At 44.0% G+C, this 13,273-nt stretch overlaps 1 protein-coding gene and 1 long non-coding RNA gene across 2 annotated transcripts in view; one reads left to right on the forward strand and one right to left on the reverse strand.

Annotated features, from left to right (window-relative positions):
- Positions 1-449: 449 nt before the first annotated feature.
- On the reverse strand, positions 450-2,243 carry LOC119018415. The gene is made up of 2 exons (XR_005074751.1): positions 1,632-2,243; positions 450-1,396 (listed from the first exon to the last, which is right to left on the reverse strand). It is a non-coding gene; the product is annotated as an uncharacterized LOC119018415 (long non-coding RNA).
- A 5,106-nt stretch (positions 2,244-7,349) lies between these two features.
- sema4bb (sema domain, immunoglobulin domain (Ig), transmembrane domain (TM) and short cytoplasmic domain, (semaphorin) 4Bb) overlaps positions 7,350-13,273 on the forward strand; it is a 63,166-nt gene continuing 57,242 nt past the window's right edge. Inside the window, exon 1 of the mRNA XM_037095733.1 lies at positions 7,350-7,603. The gene's annotated coding sequence lies outside the window, so the exon portion shown is untranslated. The remainder of the gene's footprint in view (positions 7,604-13,273) is intronic.

Here is a 13,273-nt window from a genome sequence, read left to right on the forward strand (position 1 = left end):
GTGTGTTAACTAACTAACTTCTGATTATGATCCTGGAACTCTATGATTTGACTTCTGGCACACATGTTGCGTATGTTGCCGGCTAGTTTACAGCTGGTGTCTGTTCAGTTAACACACCGACAGTTTGGGCTGAATAAACACAGACTACACAAACAGTCCAGTGGCAGAACAATACAAGCCTCCCCCAACCCCCCAAAAACATTTGGCGCTCATTGCTGTACTTTTAAACTCTGGAGAGATCGATGCTAGCTGTTTCCCCCTGCGCCCAGTCATTATGCTAAGCTAGGATTATCGCCCCCTGGCTCTGACTTTGTTCTTTTAAGCACAGAGATTAACGAGCAATATCAATCTTCTCATCAAATTCTCTGAAGGAAAGCAAAGAGGCGCGTTTCCCCTCTACGACCAGCTGAATGGTTGAGACTGCGGATGAAAACAACAGAGCCACAGTGTCTCCGTCACACTTTATTATCATGGACACTAATCTGTTCCTAAAATGACACGGCGCATCAGTAACCATTTTCATCCAACTGTAAAGCAAAGTGGACCTTTGATGAAAGGAAAAATGTGATTTAGTTGAATTTCCATCAACTGGTTCGGAGTGACAGAAAAGTGTTGGTTGGTCAGAAGTTGACAGTAAAAGCTACAGAGTGTTGAACGTGGCTTTAATAAACAAAGTGGAAACAAAACTAGTTGTTCTGCAACCGCAAAAGCAGAAGCCATGGCCACATGAGAGGAAACTGGGAGAGGTCTTCAGGATTTTTTATTTAATTGTGCAAGCTGTAATTATTCTCCTTTTCCTTTTCCATCTCTTTTTGCTTCTTCATATTCTCCTTTTCCTTACCCCCCTTTTCTCCTTATTTTCCTTTTCCTTTTCCTTCTCCATCTCCTTCCCCATCTAATTTTCCTTACCCCGCCTTTTCTCGTCATTTTCCTTCTCCTTTTCCTTTCCCATCTCTTTTTCCTTCCCTTTTTCCCTCTCCATGTCTTTTCCCATCGCATTTTCCTTACCCCGCCTTTTCTCCTCGTTTTCCTTTACCTTTTCCTTCTCCATTTCCATCCCCATCTCCTTTTCCTTCCCCCACTTTTTATCTTCATTTTCCTTCCCCTTTTCCTTCCCCATTTCATTTTCCCTACCCCCCTTTCTCCTCATTTTCCTTCTCCTTTTCCTTGCCCATCTCAATTTTCGTCCCCTTTTACTTCTCCATTTCCTTCCCCATCTCCTTTTCCTTACCCCGCCTTTCCTCCTCCTTTTCCCTGTCCTTTTCCTTCCCCATCTCGTTTTTTCCTCTCATTTCCCTTCTCCTATACCTCTCCCATTTCTTTTTCCTTCTTTTTCTTCTTCTTCTTCTTCTTCTTCTGCTTCTTTTCCTACTCTGAGAAGAGTGGTACAGCTGATCTGTAATGTGAGATAGACGATCGCTCAGAATCAAGAAAGTGATTCCCTGCGCTAGTAAGAGCATTTTCTCTTTTTGAAACAAAAAAGTCCTTCTATGTATTTGTTTTCGAATCTTTTTTAATTTTGCAGGGTCCACCCATCTTTATGTAACACGATACTTGTGCATAAAAATGTGTTGATGTTTTTTTTGTTTTTGTTTTTTTTGTGCCCCTGGAACAGATTGCAGATTTCTTACCTAAAACCCAGAGGTGTTGCTCCTCGGCAGCATCTGACCTTTACTGGTTTTCATGCAGTATATGCGGCGCGCTATACGGCCGAATCTATATTTGTAAAGGCTTTATTCGGCTCGCTGATATGCCAGCGTCTCACCGGGGAAGCGATGACAAGGACAAGCATGTACCTTTTTCTCTGCAACCTTAGCGAGTCCTTCTTCAGCTGCTCGGGGGCAAGAACAGGAGTCCCTGTGTATCCAGAGAGAGAGGCCTGGCCGTAGGGTTGCCACGGCAACAGGGAACAGTGCAGGCATGGTGGTGAAAGACGAGGGGGGTCTGTGCTGATAGGGATAACTGGAGACGCCAGGGGACACCTTTGTGCATTAAGATACTCCACCACACTCCTTTCTGAGGGGGGAAAAGGAGATTTTTTTTTTTTCTTTTTCTTTCTTTCTTTTTTTTTTTTTTTTTTTTCTGAAACCGAACTAAATGAAACTATAAATAGTGCTGGTTAGGCACTGTCTGAAATTGAGGAGCCCAATATCAGGGAATGTACCTCACGGGCGGAGGGCACAGAACATTTTCCGGTGAATGGGTACTTTGATCTATTCCTTGTGTCTGCTCTATTAGATATATGCTCTCCAGTGCACTGAGAATGAACACGCTTTGAAATGATGTGCGTTTCCTCGTGACAAAGTAAAGTATGACGCTCTAAGAATCCTTATGTGAAAACACCCATTTCAAACATTGGCTCATCCTTTATTTATTTATCTTTAAAACATGCTAGATTTATCTTCTGACTGACTTGTTGATGACCTGGTGTCAGGGAGGAAGCGCTGCTGAATGACTCATTGTTAGTCCTTTTTCCAGGACATATTCACATTTACATAAAATCTGGGAAACAAATGGAGGCATATTGGAAACACAAGTTATTCAGTCTCATTGGCACCAAACTGCAATGTAGATTCTATCCAGGCTGTGGAAGAGCGGTGCATTTCAGGCATGCTTGTGGCCGTGGATGTGTAGCCAACCGTGTAATTGCAACATCACTGGGTCAATTCCAGCTTGAAGCGGACTGTATGTTGCATGTCTTCTTCTTTATTTTTTCCCTCCGAGATTAATAAATCCTTCCATCTAGTCTGTCCACTGGATGTAAGAACGTTAAATACTACCTTCCAGGTGCGACCATTTCAAGCCAGCAAATCTTAAATCAAAAGCATCTGTTCAGTGTGCTTCTCTCCGAGGTCTTCTTTGTGCCAAGTAACCTCACAAGAAATGCTGGTGCCCAATAACAGGTCGTACTGATCCAGCTGTGCCTTATGTCAACAAAATGTCCCCCTCAAGCCCCCAACTAGGCTTTGTTCCCTGGTTTAAGGTAAGACTCTCAGTAGATGAGAGACACATCCACAGCTGCCTCACCTGTAGAATCTGCTCTCTCCAGCAGAGCAGGTGACCTCCTCGTGTCCACCAGCCTATCGGAGAAGGACGACTGTTTGCAGGGGCGCACGTTTTATTGTAAAAATATTGTTGAAGACACGCCTGCCCTTGAAAACAACATGGTCTCATTCCATTGTCAAATTAGCAATAACATACATGAAAAAGTCTGGTTGCCCCTTTCAAAATAAAGGCCCCAAGACTACTTGGTTATGTTAAGAAAACATCGTGGACCATCATCAACCACCTGCACAAAGTCAACCTCTTCTCATAAACACATATAGGTGTGTAAAATGTGTGCCCAGATGTTGTTACTGTATTTAATTTTTTACATATTCTGCCAACTTTTGTGGCACAAGTGAAAGAAAATTTAATTGATGTCCAACATTTGTCAGTTCATCCCCAGAATGTGTGTTTTGCCGTCACGTCACGGCTCACTCGGACTCTTGCAGAGCCGTCGTTAATGTCTTCAGTAACATCTGTGAGGAGGGACGATCAGCACAGTCAATATCTGTGCATACTTTACTTTCATATCAGCAGGATATGAACTCCTTCTGTTGTTCAACAGAATTACCACAACAAATATTTTCTTCAACTAAAAGAAGTGAAACAGTGAGCAAATCGTTGTCACACTGCCAGTGGAACATTTAATGTGCCCATGCTGACCGTCCACTGCAGCTCAGCCTGCCATTCTCATGTCAGCGGCCTTAATTAGTGCTCGGTTCCCAGAGCCTGGGAACCCTGCCACCGTGTTGACTTTAGATGTGGCCCCCTCCCTACAGGGCCCGGTTTTGTTTTTGCAAGACCAGGATGATACAGCTTCGCTGGAACTTACACATAACAAGCTCGCCAGAATGGGCAAGATATGAGCAGGAACGTAAACAGCTTCAGGGAGCTGCTTTATCTTTCAATTAAGCTGTTTGGAACCTGAAATGCTGCATAGTTTTGTAGACGATACGAAATGCTGAACAGTCATGAATCCTGCGTGTTTGATCCAGTACTCTGACACTACAATCCTCAGAATTGAATACAGACTTCAGTCTGCATTATGTCATTAAACCCCTTAAAAACGTTTCACATTCAGTCTCTCACAGTGGCTGCTGCAGTAAACACGCACCAGTCTATAGCGTATGGACGTCGTGAGCAAGATGTTCCCTAAATGATCCACATCCACACACACGTGGGCACAGGTCCATTAGCCTTTGTCACATTTCATTTAGTGAGTCATGAGGATCTCTAATGGCTTGTGACAGCAAAAAGGTCAAACCTATTTCAAACAGGTCACAAAAGAAGAGATGAAGAAATATATAATTAGCGCCGTTTCTTCTGAACATGTCGATGTGACCGCAGGTTCTTGTTGCATTATCGCTTCACCTTCGTAAGTGTTCAGCTCTGAATAGAGAAAATCTGCAGCCACAGCTCTGAAGAGGCTACATCACAGTAAACTTCTGTCTACTTTTTTTTTTTTGGTAAAGTTCTAGCCATATTGCCATGAAATGATCTGAAATGAAGCAGTTGTCTGATCTCTGACGGCCCACCTCACAGAAGATGGATGGAGCATTCGCGGTCAGCAAGGGCGATGAGAGGACAAAGGAATAAAAAGAGGCCATTCTTTGGCCAGCTATGGCCCAAATCTGCCTTCACTTGAAACAGCACCGTGAATCATTAGGTTGAAAGCGTGTGTATGTGTGTGTGAACATATCCAATATCTCATAAAGTGATACTGGCAGGAGAGGCTTGGTTGGCAGCACCTCTAAAAGCTGGTATAACAGCAAACGTGCCAGAAATATTGTAACGATCATAAATCACTCCGACTCAGTAGAACCTCTCTTTGTTTGTTTTCCCCGCTGAGATTTCCCCCTTGTGCTTTAAGTTATAATAACTGCATTAATGTTGCGTTAACCCGTGTCACTGCTGAATCATTGTGCTTGTTATCTTTCAAATAAAGACCCTGCTGCCACTCCTCTGGTATCACAGATAATGAACAGGCCTGGACACACTAGGATTGGTGGACGACAGCTTAATGTTGTGGTGAAATCATTTAATTCCAATGTTATTGCTGTCATCGGGGAATCCTCTTGGGGAAGCAAAAATTAGTCCAGACTAGCATCGGTTCAACTTCCGCGAGCTTTGAAATGCAAATGTGCACCGCTGACCATTGGAAAACTATCCCGACAATGTTGATCTTTGAGGGGAAAGAGAGTCATAAAGGAAAGAAGCTATTGTAGCTCATTAGCTGTGTGACATCATTTCTAGAAGAAACAGACCATTTTTCAAATTCCCACCTCCCGGCATTTCCCTGTGGCGTTACTCTCTGCAGCTGTTAGCAACATGGCTACCGCTAACGATGTGGCTACTGTCCAAAGCAACAACAAAAAAAAATGCTTTTCTGTAAGAAACCCTGAAAAGGCAGATTTAAACACCAGGTTGCATCAATAAGTAGGCAAGTTTTGTTACTGATCGAATAGAATTTGAACCATCTTAATCAGCTGGGGTCACGTGGAAATTGTGACCGCAGAAAATGACCCCTCTTCATGTTCTGATTGCAGCGGCAATTATTTATATTTATTTTCATATATATTCAGCCTGGTGGGCAGGCCAGTAGTGAGAGGGAGGTTTATAGGGAACCAATCTAGATGGATGGTGTCACTTCTTTTTCCATTACGCTGTGCATCAGTTAATACTCCAGAATTATGAGTTAAAGCTAAAAAGTTGGTGTACAAATTGTTGCACAACACAGACATGGGTCATAGAGAGTCTGTAGTCCAAAAACATCTTCCAAAGCCCAAAGCGACTGAGCTGGAATGACATGCTAACCGAAACCAAACTTGGTTAGCTTGTTGGCTTGGACAACTGTATTCTCCCTCCTCAGCAACTTTTTATTGAATGAAATGTGGGTGCAATCGTCAGAGAGATGCCAGGTGGGGGGGGGAAGTAACCAGAACAGTAGAGAGAACACTGACAGCCTGCCGGGCCACATAGCACGTTAACAGTTGGCTCACCAGAGACGAGGCGGGAGGACACGGCTGCATCCTGAGCGAGAGTGCAAACATCACAACATCCCTACGAGTCACAGAAAGCCTGCGGGGCTAAACACAGACGTAACTTATGAAAATTAATGAAGAGAGCTGTGAGGGGGGAAGACTTCCTTATCTACGCGTTTCTGCCACCTGCCTCCCTCCTATCTCGTTTTCTGCCTGTCTGGTGCCAGATCGGTGCAGACGGAGCAAGAGGGTGCGAGGATGACCCTGAGCTGTCATTGTTTCCCCGCTAACGCCCTTCCTCCTCACTCCCTCTCTCCCTCCTTTCTTCTCCCTCTCCGTTCCTTTTTAGGGATGGCAGGCTGCACAAAGACAGGTGATCGCTGCTGCTCCTGTAAGGTAACAACAACAACAAAAAAAAGAGAGAAAAAAAAGAGAAAAAGAGAAAGACAGATAGAGAAAAGTGTGTTTTTTCTGACACATTTAGAGATGTGCTACGTCAAAGCCGGCAGAAAGTGTTTTGGAATCGCTCACCTGAAATGTCAGCGACTTCCTAACAGGGTGTCCATCAGTGCTTTTTTATAAAAACTGACAAGGGAGCCATTAGCTGGTAGCTCAGCCTGTGGGGCGTGTGTCCTGTGGTGGGAAGGCAGGGCTCGAATCGAGGGTTTTTTTTTTTTTCTTTTTTTTTCTTTCTCTAATGTCCATCTGCAGCACGCCTGTGTGACACCCATGCTACAGAAGAAAAGGAAAAGCATCTGGAGTGTATCTGCTCATGGAAGCTGTGTGGATACTTATTTATATCCAGCAGGAGGGTTAAGGTTCAGGATCTATGAAATGTGGCGTGATTATAATACCTCCTTGATTATAGCTGTTGTTTATGTTTCCACACACAACACAACATCACACACACACACACATACACACACACACACACATCACAGACACACACCACACGCAGGTGCAGGCACCGTGACGACACCGCACCGTTTGCAGCACGGACACAATCTTTAATCATCCCGTTGGTTTTTCGGCTGCAGAGGGAGAATATACAGTGATGCAGATCCAAACACAAACACAAGGACACACACACACACACACACACATGCGCTCACACACCTTCCCCCACCCGTAGTCCACCCCCTGCAAACCCACCGATCCCTAGTCCATGATGTAATGCTACCAGACCCCTCCTCTGCTGCCTCTCCCTCCCTCCGTCTCTCACACACTCCCCTCTCTCCTCTCTCTCTCCTTCTCCTCATTCTATTGGTGGCTCCCGCCTGCATCTGCCGGATCAGCTCTGACTCCACACACACCACACACACACACATACACACACACACACACACACACTCACACTCACACACACATGCACTCTCTCACACACACAGACGCGCGTGCACACCTCCACGCTCCCCTCTCTCTCTCACACACACTCTTTACACATACACTACCAGGGGGATTCCTCCGCCACTGCAGCCTCTCCGATCGCTCCACCTGGCTCCTGTCTTCTTCTTCTCCTTCTTCTTCTTCTTCTTCTTCTTCTGTCGTGGTGGAGAGGGGGGAGAGGTGGAAGCACGGTGAGTCCTCCTCCTCTTTTTTTTCTCTCTTGTGACAGCAGGCGATTGGGGTTCACAGTAAGACAAAAGGATGAACGGACGTTGGGAGTGTTGTGTGTGTTTCTTTTTTTTTTTTTATTTGCTTCAGTAGAGAGAGTGGCGGACAGAACACCGGGAGGCATCGCTGCCACCGCAGCCTGGGAGGAGAGAGGCTGGCAGCCGAGTTTGTGCTCTGGAGTAAGGAAGTGGTGTGTGGGGAGGGGAGGGGAGGGGGCTGGTGGTGGTTCGCTCAGCTACTACAGATACCGGTCATCCAGGCTGCCGGGTGCCATGGCAATAGATTGCATTGAGTCAGGGGCTCATTGTGCGTCTGTGGTGAGCTGCACGTGTGGGATAAGGGATCTGTTTGTGTGCATATATGTGTGCATGAATGAATATTTAGAGGCTCCAGTGTGTTTGTGTTTTATCTGCTCTTTGAAAAAATAAAAAAAAACATTCAACATTGCTTTTGAGATAACACAGGGAATTGGGAAAATGATTTTGGAAGCTGAATCATGTGAATTTAAAGCTGCTGCGTTAAGTTTGCTGTGGTGTGGTGTAGCTCTCACTGGACAGCGAGGATGTATGGCTGCAATGAAGCCCTGACAGTCTCATTATGTACGTATAGACTGTTCCTGTCGTGCCCCTGACGAAACAGGGTGTGTGCATGTGGTGTGAACTCATGCGCTTGTGACATTTGGACACTTGCGATGCCTCCCTCTTGTCTTCTCCTTCCCCCATTATGTGCAACCGGGCTCTCTCATTGTGAGGCTCAATGACATTGAGTCTAATGGGAGAAAGTAATTCTATTATTGCCTCGGCTTTTGACTGCTAAATGACACATTAATGATAATGGAACTTGGGAGCGAAGTCACTGGTGCATTCTTTTCTTTTCCGGGCTGAGCTGCTTGACCAGATTGCGTTTCCTGTAGCCGTGCACTGCAACCTAACCTTTTAGATCCAGTGTGTTGAAATGTTAATATTTTATAATGGTCGGTCTACTTCACATGTGGACGCTCTCATCACTAATTCATCCAGATGTTTTTTCCACTCCTGTATTACATGGAGCTGACAAAAAGCCAGACATGGTTTGTTGCTTTTTTTTTTTTCATTTCAGTACAAATGCAGAAAAAATTGGCTACTTTTGAAAGCATCGCCATCCTGTTTAGTTGATCAACGTGTTGATGAGATCTATAATTCAAACAAATATCTGGCTAAAATCTGGGAGGAAGTGTAATCCATCACCAGCTCACTGGCAGCAACCCAAACAATATGTTTTCCGCGCTTGATTATCTGCGTGCCGTTCTTCAATTAAGCAACAAACAAATTAGCGTTGCTATGCTCTTCAGCTCGCTCATTATTACCAACGATTGCAGCTATAACCACATCGAAAAGGAACAAACCCACAAAGATATTTTGAGAGTCAGCTGGCCTCGTTCAGATTCTCCCTCATGGAACAGCGCGTGCAAATATGTTGCTGGATTTTTTTAATCGATGATTAGCACATGAAACAGTTCCTCCTCCAGGCTGTTTAACTCCGACACACTCTCTGTGGGCATGAATGCAAAATAATGAGGACGGAGGTCCAGCAACAAACTAATAAACCAACAGGCAATGAGGAAGTGAGGCTGATTGGCTGTTCAAGCATTATTTGGGGTCTTTTAAAGGTTAGTGTGTGGTCACACTGAGATAGCTTATTGATTTCTTACTGTTTGAATCCCATTACAGCCCCACTGCCCCAAAGACCTTCTGAGAGTAAGGCCAGGAGCTAATACTGCACTCATGCGCTGCAGTTTGTGAAGCTGGCGCAGAGTCTAAATGTTAATATTCTCCCCGAAGCGCTTCTTCTGTTATTCAAACATCCTCTGATTGTGAGGAATCTCTGCTCTTGTCTGTTCTGTCACTATTTCTGACTTTGGAGCTTCCTGTGTGGTGAAGTTGAGGATGCAGAGCCTGAGCTGTAGGTACATTAGATCTGCCTACAATTTCATGCTGACTGAACCCGGTAATTCTGTATCTTCCCCTCACCGGGTCCGCTGACGTCAAAGCAATCAGCTGAGGAGAATATGAATGTTTGAAACTCACTCAAGGTATAGTGCAGGTAAAGAGAAAGGTCAATTAACTCAATATTTCATCGACTCCTGTGGACTGTGTAACCGATTTGGATCCTGAACGCGGCGTAGAGGAGGATTCACACTACTTAACCTTCTGGACAACTTCAGCTCGGTCACGGTTGTATCTGCGCAGGTGCCAGGAATAAATGTTGGCAGCGAACATGAATGCAAACAACTGATGACTCTCACATTTGTGTGCATTATCAGTGCCGGATTAAACGTAAAGATTACACTAGGCAGACATGTTTCTGAGAGCACTACATGCTCATTTTGATATCAGGTAAACAAACCAGATCACTGCAATGCCACATGATTACTATTATGCTCATTTTTTGGGGGAAGGTTTATATTTTAGCTTATCTATTTATGTTTCAGTTTTCATACACAGTTGGTTACTCGTGTCCTTATAGGGGAAGTACAGCTAAAGCTGTGTATGTTAAAAAAAATAATAAACTAACATTGGAATTAAGCTTTAGATGGGTTAGGGTCACATGTTAATGGCCTGACTGTCATATCAGAAGGTGGAGGGGATGGTGGTGGAGCTACAGGTGAAAAGACTAGCCAGGCTAGCCACTGACTGCAGTTCATGACTGTGTTTCAATATTTGTAAGTGTCACACTACTAGACATTTTCAAGGACAAAAGGCACAAAAATCAGATACTTTGTATACATGTGTGTTTGTAGTAAGTCAAAAATGAATTTACAGTAGTTTTGGTGCCTAAACTTGACAAGATCATAAAAACAGAGTTGTCAGATTAAATTTGATTCCTAATAAACATAATGTTGCGACATCTCAGTGGTTTCCGGAGATGCAAACACTGCTGTGAGCGTTGTTTGCAGTTTAGCTAACTTCCTGTAATCCGTTTTGCATGTAGCTCCCTCCTCTCTACACCTCCACACTCCTACAACTCCTTTCTTTATTCGAAGCAGTTCTCTTTCTTTTTCTTCATCTTCATCGCTTGGCCTGTTAAGTTGTGTAAGCCTCCACGGGGGAGCTGGAACTGGTAGCATCCCCTGTTAAGCCATCGCTGGTTTAGGTACCAGAACAGGAAAATGCTTCCTCTTGTTCGAGCAGACAGGACCGCCTCTTCATGGGGTTCTCTGTCCTGATTGGATAAAGGAGGCAGGGATACCAGATTATTTATTTTGTTGCTATTTTACTGCATAAGCTGGGGGAGGATAGACCATACACCCCACACCAGTGATAGCTGTTGGAATATAGAGCTGTTTATTACTTATTTTGATTTTTTTAAAAAAGGTATAATTAACAGCTGCTTTAAGTGCTAACATATATTCTGTAAACTGGGTTTGTTCTATTGCACTGACTGTGTGCGTGTGTGTTCTGGTCTGCACACAGGTTTCTACATGAGCACTGACAGCTGTCATTCCTGTTTTTAATCAAAAATTGCGTTGTTTTTTTTCTTCACCCAGTTGGCTTTAAACAGAGACACCACAAGTATTCCTAAGAATAAAACATGTGACGACGCAGACCTCACTTTAGGAAAAACCAGACCCAGGACAGCTGCTCTGCTTCTTTGATCCTCAGTGCACTGAAGCTGTCCACCAAATGGCATGTGTATACAAGCTCAGGAACAAAAAAACAAAAAGAAAACCTCCGACATCTAAATGCATTCGACTCAAAAACAATGAATTCTTCCAAAGTCAGGAGCTATGTGTCTGTAAATAGACACACATGAATACCTGGGACGGCACAGTGTTTTCACAGAGACTAAACACATAACAGAAGGTAAAAGAAAATATGGATGATCTTTGTTTAACACTTGAAAATCTAGTTTGACTGTTCGTGCCTGCACTTGTGCTATTATCACACTTTGCTTTAAAAGGATTACTAACACATTGCATTGCGATCTAAGCAGCTGATGGAAATTTAATTTTGTTTTCAAGGAGCTGTTTCTCTTGGTTTTTTTTGTAACATTGCACAAATCTCTACGGAGCTTTACTGGAAGCAGAGCAGTTTTGATTTAATTTCAGTAAAGAAAAAAATAAAGAACTTTAATGGAAAAACCTGCCATTAGACCTAAGAAACACCGAGGCAATCTCTTACATTTAATGATATTCCCCTTTAACGCTGCGCTGTGTTTAATGTCAAGATTAATAAACTTGTGTGTCCTGAAAAATTCATAAAAAAATCAGAAACTCATTAATTCATTCCCAGTGCCGAGGGGCTCTTCTTCCACAGCCCTCCCCTCCTCCCCTCACGCTGTGCAGCTGTGCAGGACCTTCACCTATGCCCTCCTACTGCGGCATCCACAGCCTCCCAGCTTCAAAACCAACCCAGAAAGAGCCAGACAAAGGAAATCTATGCATTGAGCAAACACACACATGTCGACGTCTTCATTTAAACTGCACTGACAGTCACCCGGGGGAACACTGGACCGCCTTAATCTCATAACATCCTCTAGAAATTCGTAACGCCACATGGCAGCCTGTTCTCCTGAGAAGCTGTCAGGCAGCAAATATCGGTGCAGACACTTTGGCTAGCTTGACCACTGAGCAGGCACAGGCTTCGAGTCCATTTCATGATAATCTCTGCCACATGTGAGACTGTCTGTATCATTTTTTTATCCACTTGTCTTCCTTTGTTTTTTAGTATCTTTAACGTTTGCTGGTTAATGGAGCAGAAATGCTACAAAGCTAATCCAACAGATAGGCCGCAATGCTTCTTTCCTGCCACATCTTTAGATTGATACTAAGGAAAAACTGGTCACGGCATGAAATACAGGCAAAAAAAAAAAAAAAATCAGAACTTTGTGTCAGTCTTTTAGTATTCTTGAGCTGCGCTATTGACAAGTTAGCCCTCTAAGCTTTAATTACGCGGGGGAACCAAGAAGCCTCAAAAACTCACAGTGGGATGATTGAACATGTCAGGAATGAAAGTAAGAGCCAATTAAAGTTGATGACATGATTTACATCCACTCGTGTTTAATTATTTTCCCTGTCACTAAATACACGGGCGTATTTCTGACATGCGTGTGCATCAGAAGAGAGCGAGGGAGGGAGAGGGAGGGATGGTCGTGAGGCTGCATGAAAACAATGGAAGTTGTAAAAAAAAACAGGAGAGGCCGCCGCCCTTGTCTTTGATGTGGACATGAGCTGCCATCTGATGCTGTTTGGTCACTCTGGCTTCCCTGAAGGGCCAATTTACCCCCGAATAACAACACGTTCAACATATTCTCTCACTTCCTTCTGTTAGTATTTAGCCATGCGGACAGTTTTGGATTCGTGCGCTCAGAGAATTTTGCATATTTGGCTGCGAGATTTCTGCCTCGACCCCAAAAAATGGAATTATGTGTGTGGAGCTCACAGTGTTGACGAATGATTATAAAACACAATAAGCAGCGTGCCTTCTCATAAAATCCAACGATTCTAGTTTCTGTGTTGACTCTTACTTTGGTAGAAAACAGGTCCAATATAAACTGAGGCCTGTGGATTGTCCAGAGTAACCGGGTCAGAGATGTTGTTGTGGGGTATTTTTTTTTAGCTATGTCTCCATCAGTCAGCCAGACCAACACTTTGA

The sequence above is a fragment of the Acanthopagrus latus genome, chromosome 4 (genome assembly GCF_904848185.1).
Source record: "Acanthopagrus latus isolate v.2019 chromosome 4, fAcaLat1.1, whole genome shotgun sequence".
Classification (NCBI taxonomy): Eukaryota; Metazoa; Chordata; class Actinopteri; order Spariformes; family Sparidae; genus Acanthopagrus; species Acanthopagrus latus.